Below are 12,064 nucleotides of genomic sequence, written 5' to 3'. Positions count from 1 at the left end.
GCAAAATGGAGAATAATGACGGTTTAAGAATGTGAACCTCGTGGCTCGTTAGAGCCAAGGAGGGGAGGGACTTGTGCTGTATATAATGAGAAACTTTGTAAGCCTCTGGGCGCCTTTTTCTCAGAAGGGTGCCCAACTCTGCAGACTTGTAAATAAACCTTTGTTTTCCTGAATTTGTCTAGAGCGATTATTAAGAAGCGATTTTCGTTTCTAACAACCAGTTTATAGTCCAAAAGGTTTAATTGGAAGCACGCTCCTTCCAATTAAAGCTGTTGGACTATAACCTGGTGTTGTGTGATTTTTAACTGCGTGAGACAGGCTGTGTGCCAATTCTTGATTGCGCGTTTGTGCTTCTGTACATGTGAGTGAGTTTGTAAGCATGTGTGCTTTTTTGATTGTGCAACTCCATGCACGTGTTTAGATTAGATTCCCTACAGTGTGGAAACAGGCGATTTGGCCCAACAAGTCCACACTGACCCTCTGAAGAGTAACCCACCCTCCTCTGACAAACTCACCTAACACTATGGTCAATTCACCTGACCGACACATCTTTGGATTGTGGGAGAAAACCAGAGCAAACCCACACAGACACAGGGAGAATGCGCAAACACCACACAGACAGTTGCCCAGGGCTGGGATCGAACCTGGTACACTGGTGCTGTGAAGCAGAAGTGTCAACCACTGAGCCACATGTGAGCACACGAGTGCGTCTGTATGTGTGAATGCAAGCTTGAATTTGTGTGTATACATGTGCTTTTGCTTGAGCATGAATGAGTACGTGTGAGTGTATTATTGTCTGTGAGTGTCTGAGTGTATGGGTGTGTGTGACAGAGTTTGGGTGTGAGTGACTCTGTGAGTGTGAGGGAGTTTGCATGTCTGTGTCTATTTACTTGTTTGTGTGTGGAGAAACGGAGTTAATAGTCGGATTTGTGAAGTATTTATTGAAAGCTGGTTGGGTGGCATGGTGGCACAGTGGTTAGCACTTCTGCTTCCCAATGCTAGAGACTCAGCTTCAATCCCTGTATCAGGAGACTCTGTGTGTGGCTTTTGCACATTCTCCCTGTGTCTGTGTGGGTTTATAGCAGTTTCCTCCCACTCCCTACAAAAATGTGTAGGTCAGGTGAATTAGCTGTGCTACATTGCCCATGGTGAAGGGGTGAAGGGGTGAAGGGATGAAGGGAGGGGTGTGGGTCGTGGGTCGGTGTGGACTTCTTGGGCCGAAGGGCCTGTTTCCACACTGCAAGTAATCTAGTTTTTCTACAAATCCGGACGACACAAGTTTCCATACAAAGGGAGATGCTTTATTATCAGACAGACAGTGAGAGATTCTCAGTGACACAAAAGAAGTCGTGTAGCTCCTTGTGGTGGTACTTTGCAACGAATCTCTGCTCCACACACGGAGGCAGGATATTTTATAGGAATAATACAGAGGTCGACAAGTCACATGGTTGATTGCTGTTACATTGTTTAAGACAGGTAATTACAATTTTACAATGTCCAGTGATTGCCAATTTCCTATGATAACTAGCGAATGGTTTACAGGGACTGGTTATTGTATTCTTCATCAGCATATGTTGATGGGTAGAGATTTAGACAGAAGGATTTTGCTTTGTTCTCATTGTTGGATTCACACACCTATGTTAATAGGTAGGGGACACATAATAATGGGAACAGGAGGCAGTTAATAAGGTTATGGCCAAGGCTATCAGTCTTATCCAGGGAAGACAAACACCTTTGCCTGAGGCTGGAAGTGAAATCCACATGCATGGCTCCAGAGGATTCATTTCTCCGGGAGTCAGCCAGCAGTGGAATGCTTAACCCTTGACTTCCCAGAATGTCAGGAAAAAGAAGTAAAAATGGAACTCCTGCTTTTCTGGCTTTCTAACTTCCTCACATTTGTGACATTTATCACATTTCTCTCACTCAAAAGATGTTGCCAGAAATGATGGGTTTCTGCAGAATATTGTGTATCCTGATTGGTTCTGGTCTCCAACAGGTTTTTTTTTGTTTTCAATCTGTGACAGACCAATTTGTTTACATTTAGTTCCAGTATAGGCTTCAAAAGAAAATCAACAATCGACTTATCAATAAAATGGGCTGAAAGTTAATATGAATTAGGTCATGATTGTCATTCTGATGCAAAGTATATGTTTGGTATCTCCCCATCTCCTGCAGCTCCACACAAAGGCTGCCTTGCTGATCTTTAAGGGACCCTATTCTCTCCCTAGTTACCCTTTTGTCCTTAATGTATTTGTAGAATCCCTTTTTGATTCTCCTTAACCCTATTTGCCAAAACTATCCCATGTCCCATTTTTGCCCTCCTGATTTCCCTCTTAAGTATACTCCTACTGCCTTTATAACCTTCTAGGGATTCATTGGATTTCACCTGTCATATGCTTCCTTCTTTTTCTGAACTAAAACCTCAGTCCAGTGTTCCTGACACCTGCCAACCTTGTCTTTCACTCTAACATGTACATACTGTCTCTGGACTATCATTATCTCATTTTTGAAGGCTTCCCATTTTCCAGCCGTCCCTCTACCAATGAACATCTGCCCCCTAATCAACTTTTGAAAGTTCTTGCCTCATACCATCAAAAGTGGCCTTCCTCCAATTTAGAATTTTAACTTTCAGATCTGGTCTATCCTTTTCTATCATGACTTTAAGACTGATGAGGAGGTGCCTGTGTTGGACTAGGGTAGACAATGTTTAAAAATCACATAACATCAGGTTATAGTCCAACAAGTTTATTTGGAGGCACTATCTTTCGGAGCACCGCTCCATCGTCAGGTAGATAGTGGGGCAGGATCAGAAGACTTAGAATTTATAGCAAAAGATCATCGTATCATGCAACTGATACGACATATTGAGCAAACCTAGATTGCTGTTAAATTTTTCATCTTGCAGATTTCGGTTCATTAATTTGTAAATCCCAGAACTTCATTTAAGTCACATTCTCGAGATGACTAAGGTTTTATTTTAAAAAAGGTGATATCTCAGCTCAGATAATGCATTAAAGGTGTGAGGTTAGAGTCTGTCTGTATCCCAATCTTGAGTCAGACTGGTTCTATTTTCAAAGCTGGAACTTATAAAATGTCAGATGGATTGACTGCCTGCAGGCTGTGTGCTTTTTGAGCAAAAATAGAATGTATTTCCAAATCGAATTTTACAAATGCAAATTCACACCAGAGACTTATATGTGTGTGTGTGAGCAGATGAGGGAACGAGAGAGAAAGAGAGAGAGACAGAGAGAGAGTGAATGAGACAGAGTGTACGTATGTGAGAGGATCTGTGTGAGTCTGTGTATGTAAGTGTGTGTGTGTGTGTGTGTGCTTGTGTAAGAATTTATAGCGCACTGGGGTCACCTGCATTGTGACATGAACCCCAGGTCCTAGTTGAGGTCATCCCCATGGGTACCCAACTGGGCTATAAGCCACAGCTCGTCTGCTCTATGTTGTCGCAACAAACAGGGAGTCAGAATATTTGGTAAGTAATCAAACTGGAAGGTTGTGGCTAGTGATGTCCCAAAGAGATCTGTGGTGGGGCCCTCAATTATTCGCCATTTCATTCACACTTTGGTCATGTGACCAAAAATCAAATATCCAAGACACAAAATTGGGCAAAATTGGAGCAAGTCTAATCAAATTGCAGCATAGATGAGGTGAATGGACAAAGCTGAGACTGATGGATTTCAATGCAAACAAATGAGAAATTACCCAATTGGTTCGAACAAGGATAGATTAGGATTATTTTTAGAAGGCAATTTGTTTAATACAGTGAACGTCCAACAAGATTTTGAGGTTCAGTTTCAGAAAATACTCAAGACAGCTAATGGAATGCTGGGCTTCAAATCTAAAAAGCTGGAGTAAGGGGATGCATATGGTATGGAAAATCCGAGTTAGATCCCACTTAGAGTACTGTGAGCAGAGCTGGGCATCATACATTAGGAAGACTGTTTTAGCTCTGATGGGAGTTCAACATAGGTTTACAAGGATGATACCTGGGATTCAGGGGTCAAGATATGCAATCAATTTAATCAAATTTGGCTTTTATTCTCCAGAATTTCGATGGTTCAGGAGTGAGTTAATTGAGCTCTTCAGCAAATTAACAGGGAAAGACAGAGTTGATAGAGATAACTTTTGCCACTGGTTAAAGATTCTAGAAACAGGGGCATCGTGTAAGAATTAGGGCCAGGCCATTCACGAGGGACGGTGGGAAGCACTTATTCACACAAGACTTCAAGAGAATTGAATTCTCTTCCTCAAATTGGTGGTTGTTCCTCATTCAATTGTTAAATTGAAATCTGAGATAAACATTTTTAAAAGCAAGGATTTCAAGGAATATAGGCCTAATGCTTATGGAGTAAGGCCATGGATCTGGCTTTTGAATGGTGGAATATGCTCCAGGGGCAAAACAGCCCGTCCTTGTTCCTCTGTTTCGGAACCAACTTTCCAATCATGCAAATATGAGTCCATCATTACCGTTCACGTTGGTGTCATTATCAATCTAACCTGTTACTTTACCTTGCTACCACACTGTTACATGGGGTCATGGAACTAGAGACAGTTTATAGCAAAGAAAGAAGCATTGTCATTGTGTCAGTAAAAACCAAATCAACTCTTGTCCAACACCAGGTCAGATCTTCAGGCTAACGTTCTCATAACTGAGCTATTTCAGCCAATATTCCACTATTCCTGTGATCCGTTTGACTAACATCACAAATGCTATCTCAATTAATAATCTTGTTCCATCAAAGATAATCAGTTCAGTTCATCAGTCACGATCTTCTCTTAACGAGTCCATTCTGCCTCTCCTGGATTAAAATTTCACACTCTATTTGATCATTTCTATTGTAGCTCAGAGATTTTCCAATCATTTTCTCACCACAGGAAATATAATAGCAGCTGGTCTCCACTCATTATTTCTAACTTGAACCGTCCGATACAAGGGGAACAAACCAGGGTGGGCTGTCCTAGAGGAGGCCGGAAGGTGTGTGAGGGTGGACTGAGAGCTGGAAGGGGCATGAGGTAGACCGAGAGCTGGAAGAGGTGTAGGGGCAGGCTGCCTTTAGAGTGGCCGGAAGGTGGGAGGGACTGGTGGGTTGCTTGTGGTCTATATTGTATACATTTTTTAAAACGTAATTGGACTGTCTTATATGTACAAATATTATTGGTAGTGTTTTGTAATGATTGAAAGTGGGATTTGAGGTTTGTCCTCATTTCCCTGAAAACTGGTTGAACTGGGAGGGTTGGTGCCTGGCTTTGCCACTCCTTTCCCTCGTAAAATTGCTGTTTCTCTGTGTACAGCTGTTAATGTTAATTCTTTTGCAAACTGCGTATTGTTTAATAAGACAAAAACAAACATAGACTGTAGGGAAATAAATGGTGACATCTTGCAAAATGTTGAGATTACAGAGGAGGAAGTGCTGGATGTCTTGAAACGGTTAAAGGTGGATAAATCCCAAGGACCTGATCAGGTGTACACGAGAACTCTGTGGGAAGCTGGAGAAGTGATTGCTGGGCCTCTTGCTGAGATAGTTGTATCATCGATAGTCACAGGTAAGATGCCAGAAGACTGGAGATTGGCAAACGTGGTGTCACTGTTTAAGAAGGGTGGTAAAGACAAGCCAGGGAACTATAGACCGGTGAGCCTGACCTCAGTGGTGGGCAAGTTGTTGGAGGGAATCCTGAGGGACAGGATGTACATGTATTTGGAAAGGCAAGGACTGATTAGGGATAATCAACATGGCTTTGTGTGAGAGAAATCATGTCAGGCAAACTTGATTGAGTTTTTTTTGAAGCAGTAACAAAGAGGATTGACGAGGACAGAGTGGTACATGTAATCTATATGGACTTCAGGAAGGCATTCGACAAGGTTCCCCATGGGAGACTGGTTAGCAACTTTGGATCACAAGGAATACAGGGAGAACTAGCCATTTGGATACAGAACTGGCCCAAGGGTAGAAGACAGAGGGTGGCGTTGGGTGGTTGTTTTTTAGACAGGAGGCCTGTGACCAGTGGAGTGCCTCAAGGATCGTTGCTGGGTCCACTACTTTTTGTCATTTACATAAATGATTTGGATGTGAGCATAAGAGGTACAATTAGTAAGTTTGCGGATGACACCAAAATTGGAGATGTAGTGGACAGCAAAGAGCGTTACCTCAGATTACAACAGGATCTGGACCAGATGGGCCAATGGACTGAGAAGTGGCAGATAGAGTTTAATTCAGAAAAATGTGAGGTGCGGCATTTTCGGAAAGCAAATCTTAGCAGGACTTATACACTTAATGGTAAGGTCCTAGAGAGTGTTGTTGAACAAAGAGACCTTGGAGTGCAGGTTCATAGCTCCTTAAAAGTGCAGTCGCAGGTAGACAGGATAGCAAAGGAGGCGTTTCGTACGCTTTCCTTTATTGGTCAGAGTATTGAGTACAGGAGTTGGGAGGTCATGTTGCGGCTGTTGGAATATTGCGTGCAATTCTGGTCTCCTTCCTATCAGAAAGATTTTGTGAAACTTGAAAGGGTTCAGAAAAGATTTACAAGGATGTTGCCAGGGTTGGAAGATCGGAGCTACAGGGAGAGGCTGAACAGGCTGGGGCTGTTTTCCCTGGAGCGTCGGAGGCTGAGGGGTGACCTTATAGAGGTGTATAAAATTATGAGGGGCATGGATAGGATAAATAGACAAAGTCTGCTCCCTGGGGTCGAGGAGACCAGAAGTAGAAGGCATAGGTTTAGGGTGACAGGGGAAAGATATAAAAGTGACTGAAGGGGCAACATTTTATGCAGAGGGTGGTACGTGTATGGAATGAGCTGCCAGAGGATGTGGTGGACACTGGTACGATTGCAACATTTAAGAGGCATTTGGGTGGGTATATGAATAGGAAGGGTTCGGAGGGATATGGGCCGGGTGCTGGCAAGTGGGACTAGATTGGGTTTGGATATCTGGCCGGCATGGACGGGTTGGACCAAAGGGTCTGTTTCCATTCAGTGCATCTCTGTGACTCTATGACTCTAACTTAAACATCACACACCAGGTTATAGTCCAACAGATTTAATTGGAAGCTCTAGATTTTGGACAACCACCTGATAAAGGAGCAGCGCTCCGAAAGCTAGTGCTTCCAATTAAACCTGTTGGACTATAACCTGGTGTTGTGTGATTTTTAACTTTCTATGCCCCAGTCTAACACTGGCATCTCCAAATCATGCCCTCCTGTGAAAACCCCTTACTGCTGACTGACATCTCCCCCTCTTTTACAAAGTAAAAGAGAAAACTGCAAATCTATCATCGGGATCGAACTTCAAATTATATATTCCTCGAGAGGGTTTTGCTTTTGGAACTGTTACCCGGAATCCCCTCCTCTCCACAATTACTGCAGCGAGGCCTCATTCTGACAGATCCTTTTGTCTTCCAAAAACCCTTCCTAAGTTTTAACACCCGAAAGAACTACGGACGCTGTAAGTCAGAAACCAAACCCGAAGTTGGTGGTAAAGCTGTATGAAGAGAAATCAGAGTTCACGTTTCAGTCCGGTGAACCTTTCTGAGATCTTCACAAGTTTTAATTGTGTGATCGTTCCAGGTTTGCCCTGGGATTTTTGTGCTATTTTTCTTATTGATTGATTTCAGATGATGAGAAATCCAAAATGCTGCTTTGTGTGTATTAAAAAGTGAGGCGGGGCATCAGGAGACCGATCCACTCAGTAAAACTCGGTCTTTGATGACTTCTCAATTCTAATATTTCACTGCAAAATTTCCAACAAAACAACAACGAAATTTCGAGTCAAGAACTATTATTGCACATCAGCTGATTGCTAGAGGGCCACTGGCTGTAGCGATGGTGGTGCAGTGGTGAGCACAGCTGCCTTCACAGCAGTTGATCCGGGTTCGAATCCCGGACATCGTGTTCTGTGAAATTTAAACCACTCCACAACCACAACAGCCGATCGTTTCAGTGGGAATGAAACACCTCCGTCTGCACATCACATTGAGTCTGCCAGACCTCTGGAGTGCAGACACAACTTTCAAGTTGAGGATGTCCCCCGGAGGATTAAGGAGTCAAGTCGCTCACGGTTCAAATAAACTAGAGTCATGGCAGAATTCCTTGGTTATCCATCTTATTTCGAAAGAAATGTTTCCGGATTTCAACATTACTCTCATTTTGATTTTTGTGAACTACAGCCTAATATCAAGTGAAATGTGGGTGGACAGTTCACAAATATCCAAACAACGTTATTTCTCATATCGAATCGGTAATGTTGTTGTTTTAGGTGCAGGTCAGAAATAGGAGGAGTGGACACCAGCTGCTTTTATATTTCCAGTATGAGAAAATGATTCGATAAAACTCTGAGAGATGATAGAAATGACCACACAGTGAGTGAAAATTTAATCCAGGATAAAGTTAAAAATCACACAACACCAGATTACAGTCCAACAGCTTTATTTGGAAGCACTAGTTTTAGGAGTGCTCCGAAAGCTACTTGGACGATAACCTGGTATTGTGTGATTTTGAACTTTGTCCTCCCCAGTCCACCACAGGCTGCTCCACGTCATCATCCGAGATAGTCATCATGGATTTGTTAAGGGAAGGTCGTGTCTGATGAAGGTGACTGATTTTCTTTGAAGGATAAAGAATGGATGGAGTGTATCCGATGTAGATCAACCTGATGATAAGAAGTACCATAAGATGCAGTATTTATAGCAAAAGGATTACAGTTTCATGCAGCTGAAATGATATATTAAACACATTTAGGTTAAGCCTTTCATCTTTTATAATGGGTTTACTAGTTTCAGTTCTTTAATATAAGAACCTCAGAACCTTTTCAAAGTTACGTTGTCGAGATAACTTCAGGTTGCCTAACAAGAGATGCCATCTCAGTTCCGACAATGCATTAAAGGTGTAAGGTTAAAGTCTGTCTATGTCCCAATATTCAGTCAGACTGGTTCTAGCCTCCCAGTCGGAGAGCACTTCAGCGCTCTGGGCCTTTTGGTCTCGGACCCCTGGGTGACAAACCTCCAAGGCAGACTCTGGGACAGGCAACAATGCAAAGTGGCCAAGCAGAGGCTGATAGTCAAGTTCGGTACCCATGGGGATGACTTTAACTGGGCACTTTGGTTCATGTCACACGACATGTGACAACACTGCACTGTATACTATTTCACCGACACTCACAAGTACACGCACACACACACACACAAAAGCACACTCCTACCGATCCACACACACATGCATACCCTCTCTCAAACACAAGCTCTCTCTCATAAACTCACTCAAACACTTCCACATTCACAGCCACTCACGCACCTTCTCACAAACTGATACCCCAGTACACTCACACACATGCACCTACACACACTCTCACAGACCCGCATATCCCTACATGCACACACATACACAGACACACACACACAGCCACATTCACCCACACATGCACCCACACACACAGACACCCACTCACACAGACACCAACACATGCAGCCACACACATAGACAGACACACACACACAGCCACACATACCCACACATGCACCCACACACAGACACACACACAGGACACACACCCACACATGCACCCACACACACACATGCAGCGACACCCACACACAGACCCACACACACACAGTGATTCCGGGTTCTCATGACGCTAAGCTGGAGACTATCATTGCCTGCAGACCCGACCTTCATCCCCCCACCACACCATGTAGGTTAACACTTGGTCATGCCCTTACACAGCCGTCCGTGCCCTCCCTTGACCCCCTTCTTTCCATCTTTCCCACCGCCCCTCCATGCCCTTCTACCTCCTTCCTGCGCTGGGTTGCTCTGACATTGTCAATTTCACGTCCTACGTCAATTTCACTTCCTATGTCAATTTCACCGCACTCCGTTTCTTTTTCCCCTCACGAACCGGGATCACCCTACTCTGTGCTTGCTGACCCCACCCCCTACGTTTGCCCTCCCGGATAGCGCTTTGTGTTTCGTTGGACACGCGGGAGTAACTGCGGACGTTCTGCTTAAACCTGAGCGGATAACACTGTTCTGCTCGGAGACAGGGAGGTCTGCAGATGCTGGAGCCCGAAACATCGATTTCCCTGCTGTGCGTTTCCAGCAGCACACTCTCAACACTGTTCTGCCAAGTTTCTGAGAATTTCAAAAGTTTTAATTGTGTGATGGTTTCACGGTTGCCCTTAGATTTTCTTGCTAATTTCGTTATTGATTGATTTCAGATGATGAGAAATCCGAAATGCTGCTTTGTGTGTAAGTGAGGCGGGGCATCATGAGACCAACCCTCACAGTAAATCTCAATTCTACCATTTCGCTGCAAAATTTCCAACCAAACAACAACGAAATTTAGAGTCAAGAACTATTAATGCACATCAGCTGATTTGTCGGGCGTTGTGGGCTGTTGTGATGGTGGTATAGTGGTGAGCATAGTTGAACTTCCAAGGAGTTGCCTTGGGTTCAATTCCCAGCCATCGCAATCTGCCAACTTTAAACCACTCAACAAAAAAACACAAAAAGAGCCGGTGCATTCAGTGGTAATTAAACACTTCCATCTGCCAGACCTTTGTAGTGAAACCACAATTTTGAAGTTGATGTTGCGCCCTAGCGGATTCAGGAGTCAGGTCAATACATGGTTCAAATAGACTGGAGTCAGGGCAGCATTCCTTGGTTTTTCATTTTATTTCAAAAGAAATGTTTCCGGATTTCACTCCTTTCAACATAACTCTCAGGTTTTTTTGTGAAATACAGCTTAATATCAAGTGAAATGTGGGTGGGAAGTTCACAAATATCCAAAGAACATTATTTATTACATCTAATCGGTAATTTTATTTTTTAATTGAAATGTACACCAATCTGATTGTGTCGTGCACAGACAGAATCTGTTTTGCTCACTTCATTCACCCGGACAGACTCTTGAGTATTTCTGCGGGTTGGTTGCAATTCCCACTTGTGGCCAGTAGTGGTCACTAACTTGTGGAACAATGAAGTTCCCTGATCAGAGAGAATGAGAGAACAGACAATAATTGTTGCCCTTGTGTTGGATGGTGCAGGTCAGAAACAAAAGACTGCACCATGTTCCTCGCAGACTGCAACACATTGTCGCTGAGGATGCGCACCTCGCCAAGACCTTCCCTCTGCCTCCACTGCTCAGCTTTAGATCGCCACCAAACCTGAAACAGATCATTGTTCACAGCAAACTGCCTCGCCTTCAGGACCACATTGACCATGACACCATATAACCCTGTCAGGGCAACTGCTGCAAGATGTGTCAGAGTGTCAACACAGATACCACCATTGCACGTGGGGACACACCCACCATGTACGCGGCAGGTACATGGCCAAAATTGTCTATCTCAGAAGATGCAGGCAGCCTCAATGTCATGTAGAGATGGAAGTGTTTAATTACCACTGAATGCACTGGCTCTTTTTGTTTATTATTGTTGAGTGGTTCAAAGCTCAGAGCATGCGATAGCGGGGAATCGAACCCAAATCAACTGCTTGGAAAACAGCTATGCTCACCACTATACCACCATCGCGACAGCCAGCAGCGCCCAAGAAATCAGCTGATGTGCAATAATAGTTCTTGACTCTAAATTTCGTTGTTGTTTTGTTGGAAATTTTGCAGTGAAATATTAGAATTGAGAAGTCATCAAAGACCGAGTTTTACTGAGTGGATCGGTCTCCTGATGCCCCGCCTCACTTTTTAATACACACAAAGCAGCATTTCGGATTTCTCATCATCTGAAATCAATCAATAACAGAAATAGCACGAAAATCCCAGGGCAACCCTGGAACGATCACACAATTAAAACTTGTCAAGTTCTCAGAAAGGTTCACCGGACCGAAACGTGAACTCTGATTTCTCTTCATACAGCTTTACCACCGACTTCGGGTTTGGTTTCTGATTTACAGCGTAGACATAGTCATCGAGATAGAGATGTACAGCTCGGAAACAGACCCTTCGGTCCAACCTGCCCATGCCGACCAGATATCCCAACCCAATCTAGTCCCACCTGCCAGCACCCGGCCCATATCCTTCCAAACCCTTCCTATTCATATACCCATCCAAATGC

Source organism: Chiloscyllium punctatum, chromosome 15, assembly GCF_047496795.1.
Source record: "Chiloscyllium punctatum isolate Juve2018m chromosome 15, sChiPun1.3, whole genome shotgun sequence".
Classification (NCBI taxonomy): Eukaryota; Metazoa; Chordata; class Chondrichthyes; order Orectolobiformes; family Hemiscylliidae; genus Chiloscyllium; species Chiloscyllium punctatum.
This window is presented reverse-complemented; position numbering follows the sequence as displayed.